This window comes from Alnus glutinosa, chromosome 14 (assembly GCF_958979055.1).
Source record: "Alnus glutinosa chromosome 14, dhAlnGlut1.1, whole genome shotgun sequence".
NCBI lineage: Eukaryota > Viridiplantae > Streptophyta > Magnoliopsida > Fagales > Betulaceae > Alnus > Alnus glutinosa.
Window position 1 is genome coordinate 11,681,055 of NC_084899.1, and position 5,837 is coordinate 11,686,891.

The 5,837-nt window shown below is 35.7% G+C and overlaps 1 long non-coding RNA gene across 1 annotated transcript; it reads right to left on the reverse strand.

Annotated features, from left to right (window-relative positions):
* Positions 1 to 2,034: 2,034 nt before the first annotated feature.
* On the reverse strand, positions 2,035 to 4,482 carry LOC133856662 (uncharacterized). Its single transcript, XR_009898243.1, has 3 exons — positions 4,133 to 4,482; positions 3,481 to 3,536; positions 2,035 to 2,654 (listed from the first exon to the last, which is right to left on the reverse strand). It is a non-coding gene; the product is annotated as an uncharacterized LOC133856662 (long non-coding RNA).
* Positions 4,483 to 5,837: the final 1,355 nt, after the last annotated feature.

Below are 5,837 nucleotides of genomic sequence, written 5' to 3' on the forward strand. Positions count from 1 at the left end.
ATCCGGACGGTCACACGTCCGCTGCAAGTAATTTCCTTATAAGGCACTCGAGCGTCCGGACCATGGGGGATGAGCGTCCGGACAGCTATTCTTCAACACACAATTTCCATATCGGTAATGCGCACGTTTGGACCATGATAGGCAGTCATCCGGACGGTTGAAGTCGAATTGGCAATTTCCTTCTTTGATGCACGCACGTCCGGACAACAGCTGTTAGACATCCGGACGGTCATATTTGAATTGTGATTCTTGCCTTACGAAGACGCGCGTCCGGACGAGATACCACATCGTCCGGACGGTTGATTGATCTTCCCTTTCTTGGAACTTGGAAAGAAATCAGAAACTGATTGAGTACTGGGAGGCGTCCGGACGTGATGCTGAAATGTCCGGACGGATGCAAGCTGGCACAGAAACTTCTCAATACTGTATGGGGTCCGGACGGAATGAACACTTCGTCCGGATGGATGATGCTGATCTGTCTAGCGTCCAGACGGATGGAACAGTGGACAGATGAGCGTCCGGACGGGACGGCTCAATCATCCGGACGGCTGACAGGGAACTTGGAATTCTTCTGACTTGCAGGCAAAAACGACTGACATCACTCTGAAAGTGGAATCCCTGTTTACAGCATCTTTACACTTAAGTGATTTTGTCCAAACACAGAATGAGGCCAAAATACTAACACACAGAGATCTAACGTTATTAACTGTGATATCACCGTGCCTTAGAGCATTACAACTTTATGTCTATGGCACATAGTTGTCCATGCGGCTACTAGAGTGAAACTCTAATATCCAAGCACTTCTTACTGATGTACCATGACAATCCATCTACCTACTCCCAAGTCACACTGATATCCCAACCAATAGCGTCACATCAAAGTACACCAAACTTAAAACATGTCATCTCGCTCTTTAGTACGAGCTTACTATCATTTTCTGAATATGGTTAATGGTAGTCGACTAACCGGCTACGTGGATTTTAAATTTATAAGTTTGAACCACTTGCAATAGTACGTATCGATTGTACTATAGTAAGGGTTATCGAACCACAGAGATTGAGGGTTGTTTTGCATAACAGAATATTTAAAGGAACGTATCTAACTTAATTTTAGAAAAGAAAACAAAAGTGAAGGTTGTAGAATTGAAGCTACAATGAGTAAAATAAGAAAAGCGTGAAATGAAAACAAACTTAAAAGAAAACTTAGGGTATTGATCTTATCCACTCCTCAACCGATAAAATGCTTAAAGTCTATATGGATCTTCCTAACATACATGATATGAGCGCGTAATGGGCGTCAACCATTATGACGACCTCGACATGAAAATACTTTAGTTAAGACGTAATCATAAAGCACCTAGTTTTACATTAAACAACTCCACGTAAAGATTTAAACTACAATTGAAAAACGTTTACTCTACCAAAGGTGTGGAGTGATTAATTCTCCCTAGCTTACTACTCTATAACACATCCTAATAAGTATACACAATATATGAAAACCCTAATTAGGCCATAATGATAAGGTATCTAGTTTCACACCGATCGCATCACGTAAAAGTTACACTATAATTGAAAAACGGTTTAAACTACCAAAGGTGTGAAACAACCGGTATTCCCTAGTATACCCTATAAGGTGACTCTAATAGGTAAACATAAATCATGTCAAATGAGAACCATTGCAAAAGACATCGTTCTTGTTTCCAATAATGTTGGTTTTACTCAAGAAATCTAAGAAAACTCATAGACAAGTTTAACTCTTTTTCATGAATAATTAGATTGAAATCTTGAAAACAAAACCTTTTAGCATGGGTTTTGAGATCCTCTAGCCCTTAACAATCATCAAACATCTCAAGAAAATCCTAAGAACCTCAAGAACACTTCATGGTTTTTGGAGAGGATTTTGATCAAACCCTAAGAACTAATTTAGCTATGCATAATGGAATCTAATCTAAGCATGAAATCTATGAAAAACAGTAAAGAAACAAGAAGAAAATGAACTAAAACAGTAGATTAAAACTTAAGAAATTTGGATTACAAGGAAATAAAATAAACCTAAGCTAGAACATGAAATTTAATGGAAAAACAACAAAGGAAACAAGCTCTCTGGATTTCGGTCCAGAGAGTAGCATCAAAGTAAACTAGAAATACAAGAAATTAAGTTGATACACCTGAGAAAATCCGAAAACCCCAGAAGATGCATGTCTAAACCTAAATCCCTAATCTCATATATATAGAGAATTGGATTTACAAAAGACCATCAAGAGTTAATTCTAGCCGCACAAACAGAGCTGGTCGGCGTCCATTTCTGTCCACAAAATCCAACTTATGTTTGAATTACATAAAGAATTCAAAAGATCTGGAAATATCTTAATTTCTGGAAGACGGAATATTCGATCGATTGATTATGAAGTCGATCGATCACATTTCGCTCGATCGCAGTCGGGCTTGTCCTGGTTCGATCGATCACTTCTCGCACGATCGATTTTTATTCGACTGATGAACTTCGATCGATCGATTATAAAGTTGATCGATCGAATTGCCTTAGCCAATTCTTCAACTAACAGGAACAATCTCGCACTCTGGAAATGACTAAAATACCCTTGATGTATTTTCAGGTCTAATTCAAGTGTTTTGAATTAGATTTCAACTAAGACCTGAAAATAAGACATAAAACAAAACGTTATATATACAATACGAACTAGGTCTAACGAATGCAAATTAAGGGGTTTTGAATCGAATAATTCAAGACTTATCAGTTAACACCGACTCCTAGGCATTACAACTTCATGTCGAAGGCACCTAGTTGTCCATGCGGTTACTAGAGTGAAACTCTAATATCCAAGCACTTCTCGCTGATGTACCACAACAATTCATCTACCTACTCCCAGGAGACTATATTACTCATACTAAACAACGACAATACCCTTGTACGTCCAAGCTCAATGTTCTTAAATCATGCAACTAGACGATAGCAATATACATAAGCTCTTTGCCATTAAAACTCTTAGGCATACTACTACGTCTAGCATAAAAACTACAATATTCTATATCATGAAAACATCACACAATTGAAATCATGTTATATAAGCTATGCATGCTACTGTGCTGCTGTTAAACTGCTGAACTGAGCTGTTATTGGGCTGCTGCTGGGGTACTGCTGGGTTATTATTGTGTTACTGCATACTTTATGCTCTATGCTACATGCTATATGCTCTTTGCTTGACTAGTAAATATTGTCTTACTGTATCATGCTGATAAATCATACTTTTCTAAACATTTTAATATTTCATCCAAAACATGCAACACACTGCACTATTTTTTGAAACTATTATTGACATATTTGAACATACTCTAAAGTACTCAAATCAAGCAAAACAGATATATTTAACATACAGTTGGTTCGGATTTATAAAACAACATATATATTTTGCAATTCTATAATATATAAAAATAACAGTTTCTCAGTGAGTAAAATATCACCTGGCTGCGCTGATATTAATCACTAGGTCTCCTAGACATCACCTTGCAATGTATCACTGTGGAATAACGCATTGCACTATTTAGTACATTAAATAATTAACACCTTAATTAGCACTTGAATTGCTCAAGGTTAAACCATTGGAAAACCCAAAATATTTTAAGGGTTCCCAACTTCTACCGATAAATCCTAGATACTAACTAAAACTCAAACAATACTAACCTAAAATATTTATTAAGGGTTAGATATTAAAATCACTATTTAATTAATTACTAACCCACAATTAATTTCACTAACCCATAAATTATTTTTACTAACACTTATAATAATATTAGACCAAAGATTATATTCACTAATCTCTAGATTATTTCTCACTAACATTTTTTGCAATATCATTAACTTTAAAATTATGTTCATTAATCTTTATACAACAATTACTAACTTATTAACATAATTTAACGATCTAAATTGTAATCACTTAAAAACCTCCAAATTAATTTAACCCATCAAATTAAGGTTTCTAACTTTAAATCATAATTTATAAAATACTATCCCAAACACAATATTATTAACCCAATAGCTTTTACTAAGGGTTAATCACATAAAAACTCAATTCAAATTAAATACCCAAAAGTTAGGGTTGAGGAAACTCACCAAAAATTCCATCAAATGTAAATCCAACACTTGGAGAGTGTTTAGCGAGCTCCACACAACAAATCCCAAGGATACATAAAATCAAACTCATATATCTTTAGATTTAATTTAAAATCTCAAAGACCAAGAGTTTGCAAAAATACCTAAAACCAATCGGTAGATACATAGATCGGGCTTCGTAGATCACGTTACCAAAATCGGATTGAAGATTGGACCGTTGGATCTTCGTAGATCAAGGATTTTCTATAAAAATCCTTAAGAGAAAAATAAGAAGAAGAGGCACTGCCTCCTTCCCAAAAAAAGAAAAGAAAGGCCATTCAGCCTTTTCTCTAAAGCAAGGCGCACTGCGCCTTTTTTTTTTTTGTAGGGAAGGGCCACTTGGCCCTTCCTTTTGGTGAAGGTGGGGCACAGGTGTGCGCCCCACACTTCTTTTATTATTTTTATTTTTACTCTTTTTACTCTTTTTTTCATTTTACTTTTGACTTTTCTTTTCTTCTTTTAATTTTTTTTTAATTTTATTTCTTTTTCTTATTTCTTTTCTATTTTAAATTCTTTAATTATTTTCTTTTCTTTATTTAATTTTATTCATTAATTTCTCTTATATTTTATTTTTCAGTTCTAATTTCTTTTTTTATTATTTCTTTTTTCTATTTTCTTTGGACTTTAAAAATATTCCTTTGCATTTTTAATGACACTAAAATAATTTTAATTAATTATTTACTAAAATTTTATATTTTAATTATTACGAAATATCTTGGACATTACAAAGCCTCCCCCCACTGTTGAGGATAAAGGGAAGGACAAAATTAATGGAGATATTTCGGGCACTCAAAAGCCCCCTTCCATCAGAAAATCTCCTATATGCCATCACTGCGGTTTAAGTTGGCTTGTCCGGCCCCAGTGCTCCCTTCTTAAAGCACAAAAAGCAAAGGTCAAGAAAGAAGTGCCCAGACAAGCTAATTATGGCACAAGACCTCTGGCCCAGCATCAGACTCCGTGGAATCAAGCTCCATGGGATCAAACTCCTTATCAAGCCCCATGGTATCAAGCTCCAAGGCACCAAGCGTCTCAGCATCAGCAGTCTCAACAGAGATTTGTTCCTACCAATCATAGTGACAAATCTATGTTCAACAAATCCAATCATTCCAAGAAGTCGCAGAAGGTGGGAAATGATCTATACTACAGGGAGCCACCAATTTGGATGCAAAGCATGATGGAATGGATGGGCCAACAAATGAAGTCCTATCAACAACCACCCATAGGAAGGCAGGCTTGGGTCAAGAAGAAGGAAGACATTCACCCCATGAGGGGGAATGGACACACCTAGTAGGTGAAGGGATTCATGCCTAGGATTTGGTTCCTAATCCTAAGGCATCAGGTTTGATTGCATGATTTTTTACTTGTCATATCTTATACTTGCTGTGCAATCTAGGAACTTCTATCCCCTATTTCTCTTGAGAGAATAGCAGATACTAAAGCAGGTCGGGCGGCTGTTTTTCTGTATTGGCAACATTGAGCTTACACAGGTTTGATCATGCCTTGCATACATGTTGTATGATGTTATTTCCATATAGCATGTTTTTATTTAAAATAAATAAATAAATTTGGGGAGAAATTGCATGAAATTTTATTTTTTTTTCTTTTCTTGGCATGTCAGATATTGCTTGTATTTTTACCTGATATCTCAATTCTTTTTGCATTAATT